Raw genomic sequence first — 8,133 nt, 5'->3', positions numbered from 1 at the left:
TAACCAAAAAAGAGCAGGGGTAGCTATACTAACATCAGAAAAATAGACTCTAAACACAGAAGGCTGAGACACAGAAGGCTATTTTATATTAATAAAAGGGACAATCCACCATGAAGAAATAAAAGTCATAAATATGTATGGACCTAGCCATGGAGCCCCAAAATATATGAGGCAAACTCTGGCAAAACTGAAGGGAGAAACAGAGAATTCTACAATAACAGTTGGAGACATCGCACACCACACACATTAGAAAGAAAACTGACTGAAGATGAACAAGGAACAGAGAACTGGATCAATATTATAAATTGACTAGACCTAAGAGACATAAGCAGAATGTTCCATTCCAAATTAGCAGATTATGCATTCTTCTCAAGTGCTCATGGATCCTTCTCCAAGAGACCAAATGTTAGATCACAAGCCAGGTCTCAATAAATATAAAAAGATTGAAATTATATGAAGCACCTTTTCATATAATAAAATGAAACTGGAAATCATAATAGATTATAAGGGAAAGAAACTGGAAATCAATAATAGATGGGAAAAAACAAAATTTGCAAATGTTTTGAAGCTGAACAGCACATTCTTAAACAGTCAATGGCTCAAAGAAGGAATTGTAAGTGAAATTAATAAATGTATTGAGATGAAAGAAAAGAAGAACACTACTTACCAAATTTATGAGATACAGGAAAATGTGTAAGGAAATTCATAGCCCTAAATGCCCATTAAAAAAGAAGAAAAGGGTGCAGCGATGCCCGGAGATGTACTCACCAGACGCAATGGATGTGAAATGATGATGGGGGAGAGTGTTACTGGGGGGGGGGAGTGGTGGGGTGGGGGCAGTGGGGGTGAATGGGGACCTCATATTTTTTTAATGTACTATCTTTTAAAAAATGAATAAATTGAGTAGAATTTGAAGAAAAAAGAAGAAAGGGCTAAATTCTGAGCTCTAATTGAATAACTGGAAAAAACTAGAAAAAGAACAACAAAACATTCCCAAAGCAAGCAGAAGGAAAGAAATAATAAAGATTAGAGATGAAATTGAGAACAAAAATGTATAGAAAAGCAACAAAACCAAAAGCTGGTTCTTTGACAAGATCAATAAAATTGGCAAATCCTAATGTAGACTAACAAATTAAAAATAGAAAAGATGCACATAAATAAAATCAGATATAAAAGAGGGGAAGTTAAGAATTAACCTATAGTAATAGAAATGATCATAAGAGGATATTATGAGAAATTGTATGCTAGATGAAATGGACAAATTCCTAGTGATGCACAGACTACCTACATTGGCCCTCAAGAAATATAAGAACTTAACAAAAAAAAAAATAACATTTAAAGAGATCAAATCAGTCATGAAAAATCTCCCAACAAAGAAATGTCCAGGAGCAGATGACTTCACAGTTGAATTTTACCAAGCATTTTGAGAAGAATTAACACAATTCTTCTTTAAGATCTTCCAAAATTTTAAGTGGAGGGAAAATTATCCAACACATCTTATGATGCCAACATCACCCTAGAACAAAATCCTGATAACGATAACACAAGAAAAGAAAATTACAGACCTATATTTAATAAATGTAGATGTAAGAATTCTGAACAGAATATTTGAATATATCATTCAACAGCTATCAAAGGACTTATATAATATGACCAAATGGGATTTATTCCTAGTATGGAAGGGTGTTTCAACGTAAGAAAATAAGTAACATAATACGTCTCATTAACAAATTAAAGGGAAAGAAACATATAATCATCTTGATAGAGGCAGAAAAGGCATTCAACAAAACCCAACATCCTTTTCTGATGAAAACACTTTGAAAGATAGAATAGAAGGAGAATTCTTAACAAAGGGCATATATGAAAAACCCACAAACTTCATCCTACTCAATGGTGAAAGTTTGAAATCTTTCTCTTTAAAATTGGAAACAAGACAACAATGACCACTGTCATCACTGTTTTTCAACATTGTTCTAGACATTTTAGCTACAGCTATTAGACACACACACAAAAAAAATGTTATCCAAAAAGGAAAAGAGGCGGCAAAATTCTCACCATTCAAGAATGATATGATCCTATATTTTGAAAATTCTGAAATGACTATAAAAGTTACTCAAACTAATAAATGAATTCAGCAAAGTGGCATGATACCAGATCATTATGCAAAAATCAATAATGTTTCTGTACTCTAGTATTGAACAATTTAATTAGGAAATATGGGGGAAATTCCATCTACAATAGCAAAAAAAAAAAAAAAACTCAAATACCCAGGTCTGAATGTAATCAAAGATGTACAGAAGTATGCAGAAAACTACAAAGCAATTCTGAAAGAAATCAAAGACCTAAACAAATGGAAATACATACTGTGTTCATGGGTTGGAAAACAAAATATCATGAAGATGTCAATCCTATCCAAACTAAGTTATAGATTCAACATGATACCAATGAAAATTCCAACAGCCTACTTTACAGAAATTGAAAAGACAGTTACAAAATTTATTTGGAAGGGAAAAGGCACTGGAATAGCTCAATGTATCCTAGAAGAGAAAAGCAATGTGGGAAGAAATTCGCTGCCTAACCTTGAAATATATTTTAAAGGGTTAGGGGTCAAAACAGCAAGATGTTGCCATAAAGATAGAAGAAAATTGATCAGTGGAATAAAATTGAGAATCTAGAAATAAATCCTCACCTCTACAGGCAACTGGTTTTGTGCATACCCACCCAATCCACATTAATGGTAAAAAACAGTGTTCAACAAGTGGTGCTGGCAGAACAGGATCCCCATAATCAAAAGAATGAAAGAGGACTGCTATCTCACTCCCTTTACAAAAATCAATGCAAAAGGAATCAAGGAACTAAATGTAAAAGCCAGAATCATATAACTACAAAAAGAAAATGTAGGAAAACATCTTAAAGACTTTATGGTAGGTGGTAATCTCTTGGATCTTACACCCAAAGTATGTGCAACAACAAAAAATTTAGATAACAGGGATCTCCTTCAAATTAAACTTTTTTTTTAATCTCAAAGGACTGTGTCAAAAGGCCAAAATGGTAGCTGATTCAATGAGAACAAATATTTGTTTATCACATAGCTTATAAGGGCTTCTTATCCACAATATACAAAGAGATTCTACAACCCAACATAAACAGACAAAATATCTGATTGGAAAATGGGCAAAAAACTTGAATAGGCTTTTGTTCATAGAAGAAATACAAATAGCACAAACACATTTAAAATGTTCAATATCACTAATGACTAGGGAAATGCAAATCAAAAATACGCTGAGATATTCCACACATATTAGAATGATGACTATTAAAAAGTCAGGAACTACAAGTGTTGGAGAGGGTGCAGAGTGAAAGGAATTATGATTCATTGTTGGTTGGAATGTAGAATTTTACAGCAACTCTAGAGGGCTTTTTGGCAGTTCCTAAAAAGTTGAATATAGATCTGCCACATGACCCAGCAATGCCACTACTTATTGTATATTCAGAAAAATTGATAGCTGTGACATGAACAGAGTTCTGCACACCTATGCTCATAGTAGTGTTATTTATGATTGCCAAAAATTGGAAAAAAAACACAAGTGTCCATTAATCAAATAATAAACAAACTACGTTGTATACACACATTGAAATATTATGCAACAGTAAGAAGTCATGAAACACGAGAACATGGATGAACCTGGAGGATATTATGTTGAATGAAGCAAGCCAGGTACAAAAGAATGTATATGACATCCTCTCACTGTTATGAACTAAATAATATTGTGTAATCTCATGGAGTTAGTAACTTAAATATGGGTCACAAGGAAATTGAATGAGTTTATAAAAAGGAAAACTTGTCCAGAATTGGTAAAAAAAAGGATTGTATTATGAACAGAAAAGGTGAAAGAAAAACATATCTGTAACTACGAGTGTATTATGGGTACAACAGTGGTTGAAGGGGATAGTCTAATGTTATGCAAATTACTAAAAGGAAAGCAAAAAGCAAAAAACAAACCTGCAACATGTGATTGTATATTATAGTGAAACTTCACATCAAATATGAATATGTGTAATATTGCATATATAAAGCTTTTTTCTTTGAAAGTAAATAAATACATGTTAATGTTACAATATGTTAATAGACTAAAAACACCATTCTGCTAAATTAAAGAAAACAGACACAAAATACTACATATTGTATGATTCCATTTATAGAGAAAGTGGATGTTTGTCAATTTCTAGAGATGGAATTGGATTGGTGGTTGTGTGGGTCTGTGGAGGGATAGTGGGATTGGGAGGTGACTACTAAGGGGTCAAGTTTTTCTTTGTTGACTAATAACATTGTCCTAATAGTGTTCATGCTGATGGATGAACAACAGTATTATTATATTGAAGGCCATTTATTGTGCACTTTGGTTAGATTCTGTGGTGTGTGAATATATCTCAATAAAACTCCTTTAAAAATGCTTAATGCAAATACATACATACATACATACATATATATATATATATATATGTTAAGCTATGTCCTGCAGCAAACTTCAAGTTCCCAAATAAAGGGAATGAAAATGAAAAAGTTTTAAAGGCTATATAAAAAGTGTATTTTTAGTAGTGAATGCAAACTGTGATTCTACCAAATACTATCAATTGTACACTTTGGGATGATTTTATGTTTTATGAATTAATATCAATAAAATTGATTTTTAAAAGTAAAGGAAGACACTGGGAGAGCCCAATTTGAGAGCAAAATAAATGAAATAAAAAGTACACGTGAATTATACAATAGCAGATTTGAAGAGGCAGAAGAAAGGATCAGTTGCAGTGGATTGCTCGGTCAGTAGAGGTGGGGTTGCTTTGCCCCACGTTGGGCGCCAGCTGCGACGACTTGCTCGGTCGGTAGAGGTGGGGTCTGGCTGCGGACGAGGGGTCGGTCCAGCTCAGGACGAGGGGTCGGTCCCACTTGGGACGAGGGGTCGGTCCCACTTGGGATGAGGGGTCGGTCTGGCAGCAGACGAGGGGTCGGTCTCACAGGGGTTGCACGGTTCGGCTGACTGGGTCACCCGGTGAAGCCAGCAATGAAGGGGTTGCCTGGAGAAGCAGGTGATGAACTGGGGACAAGGGAGGCCAGGCCCTTGTCAGGGGCTCTCAGGACTGGAGGGCGCACGGCAGAAGAACTACCACGGAGACAAGGTAAACACGCAAGTCCAACTTTATTGAGGGAGAGGCAACAGTTTTATAGGGGCTGGGGAAGGCTGATTGGTCGAAACCATGCCCTGTTCTGATTGGCTGCCGGCGAAAGGTCAGTGGGCGGTACTGGATGGGGGAGGGGTGGTGGTTAGGGATTGGCTGTTGCTGTTGCTGGGGGAAGGGGCAGGGTTTAGGGATTGGTGGCTGCTGTTGCTGGGGTGGAGGGCAGACTTGAGTTTCCCACCCATGGCTGGCTGTTGCTGCTGTCGGGGGAGGGAAAGGGCAGACTGGAGTTTCCCGCCCACGCCTGGCTGTTGCTGCTGTCAGGGGAGGGGAAAAGGGCAGACTGGAATTCTCCGCCCACGCCTGGCTGTTGCTGCTGTCGTGGGAGGGGAAAAGGGCAGACTGGAATTTTCTGCCCTGTGCCTGCGCAGGGAGAAAGAAGAAGAAGGGTGCCGCCCCACAAGGCATCGGGTGGTGCCATCCGGGAGGAGGGGCAGCCGCGGAAGCATGGCTGCCGAGAAGGGGAGACCCGAGGGCACTCTGTGCCCATGCTGAGCTTCCTTCAGGGGTGGCGGTGGGCCCGACCAACCACCCTATTATGGGGGCAGCGGAATTAGGCCTACCGCGGCCGCTCCCCTTGCCAGGCCAGCAAACCACACTTCAGCCCGAGGGGTGACCGCAATCAGTGAACTAGGAGATAAGGTTTCAGAATTTGAATACAATGAAGAACATACAGAGAAAATAGAAGCAATTGGACAGGATCTCACTCAGGTAACTGAATGACAGTAGAAAGCAAGCAAACATATGCATAATGGATGTCCAGAAGGGAAAGAAAAAGGAAAAAAGATATTTGATTAAATAATGGTCAAAACTTTCCCAATTCTTTTGAAAGACATAGGTATGCATATCCCAGAAGTCAACAGCCACCACTCTGAATAAATATGAGTAGAATTCCTTTGAGACATATAATAATCAGAATACTAAATGCCAGAGATAGAGAATTCTGAGAGCTGCAAGAGTAAATTGATTCATAACATACAAGGGATTCCAAATCTAATCAAGTGCTGACTTCTCTTCAGGAATCATAAAGATGAGGATGCAGTTACATAATACATTTGAGATAATAAGAGGGGAAAAAAGTGCCAGCCAAAAATTCTTTATCTGGTAAACTGTTCTTCAATAGTGAGTGTGAGGTTAGAGAATTTACAGATAAACAGAAACTAATAGTGTTTATCACAAAGAGACTGGCCTTGCAAGAAATACTAAAGAAGTAATGGAGTCTGTAAGGAAAAGACAACAGACATAGGTTTGGAAGAGAGGCTAAAAATAAAGATTATCAGTTAAACCAGTAAAAATAATTAAATGTATAAGCAAAGTGTTTTAAATAAGACTTTACATGTAAAAGCTAAATTATTGGGTGAAGTAAGTACAACATTTATAGTAATAATATTGCATTCTTGTGAATTAAATTCCTCAGTCAAAAGATGCACACAGGTGGAAAAGAAAAAATATGCGACATAAATGTGCTAACTAAAAGTGACTCAGCTTAGACCCAAGTACACAATTAGGCTGAATGTGAAAGTCAAGGTAAAGATACCACACATATATATTAACCAAAAATAAATAGGGATAAGTATACTAATACATCAGACAATTTAGATTTCAAGTGCAAATCTTTATGATACAAAGAAAGACATTATATATTAATAAAAGGGGAAACTGCCAATAAGAAATATCATCAATATCTCTGAACTTGTAAAATGTATGATGCAAATGCTGGTAAAACTGAAAGGAGATAAAAGCTGAAGACTTCAGAACAATGTTCATATAGATGGAACATCTAGACAGAAGGTCAATATAAAATAGAGAAGTTGAAAAATTTGATAAATGTACTAGACTTGACACACAGAACAAATCAATCCATATCAGCAGGATACACCTATATCCAAGGGCTCATGGTTCATTCTCCACGATAGAGGCTTCAATAGATATAAAAAGATGGAAAATATACAAAGTAATTTTTCTGATCACAATTGAGTGAGGTAAAAATCAATAACTGGTGAAGGACTGGAAAATGTATAAAGGAATAGAGGTTAAACAACACAATCTGAAAACACCTGTTTGTCCAAAAATAAGAAATTGTAAGATAAATCAGAACTTACATCAAGAAAAATTAAAACAGGGACATGATGTAGCAAATTTTATGGGATACAGCAAATGCATCACTCAAAGCAATACTTATAGCTCTAAATGTCTGCATTAAAAGGGAAGAAAGAGCTAAAATCAAAGACTAATTATGCATTGAAGGAACTAGAAAAGAGCAACAACCCAATCCCAAAACAAGCAGATGAAAAGAAATAACAAAGATTAGAGCAGAAATAAATGAAAATGAAAGCAAACAAACAAAAAAATAAAATAAAACAAAATTTGGTCCTTTTAGAAGATCATCAAAGTCTATAAACCCCTAGCTAGACTGACAAAGAAAAAAGAGGAGATTCAAAAAAAAAAGAAAGAAAGAAAGAAATGAGAGAAGGATATTACTTGTCCCCACAGAAATAGAAAGTTTTAAGGCTATCCCAGATTCTAGCTCTCTGAGATGGCTCAATTTGCTCAATTCATATCAGAGAGGTCATGTAATATTTGTCCTTCAGGTGAAGACTGGCTTGCTTCACCAACAAAAGTTCCTCAAGATTCATCCATGTTATCCCATGTTTTGTACTATATTCCTTATTATAGCTGAGTAGTATGCCATTGTAAGAATATACCACATTTTGTTTATTCATTCACCTGCTGATGGGCATTTTGGTTAAATCCAACTTTTGGCAATGGTGAATAATACTGCCATATACATTGGTGTGCATGTATTGGTTGATGTCCTTGTTTTCAGTTTTTCTGGATATATACTCAGTAGTGGAATTGCTAAGTCATATGGCAAATCTATAGATTTTTTTTTTG

The sequence above is a fragment of the Dasypus novemcinctus genome, chromosome Y (genome assembly GCF_030445035.2).
Source record: "Dasypus novemcinctus isolate mDasNov1 chromosome Y, mDasNov1.1.hap2, whole genome shotgun sequence".
NCBI lineage: Eukaryota > Metazoa > Chordata > Mammalia > Cingulata > Dasypodidae > Dasypus > Dasypus novemcinctus.
Note: the sequence above shows the minus strand (reverse complement) of the source record.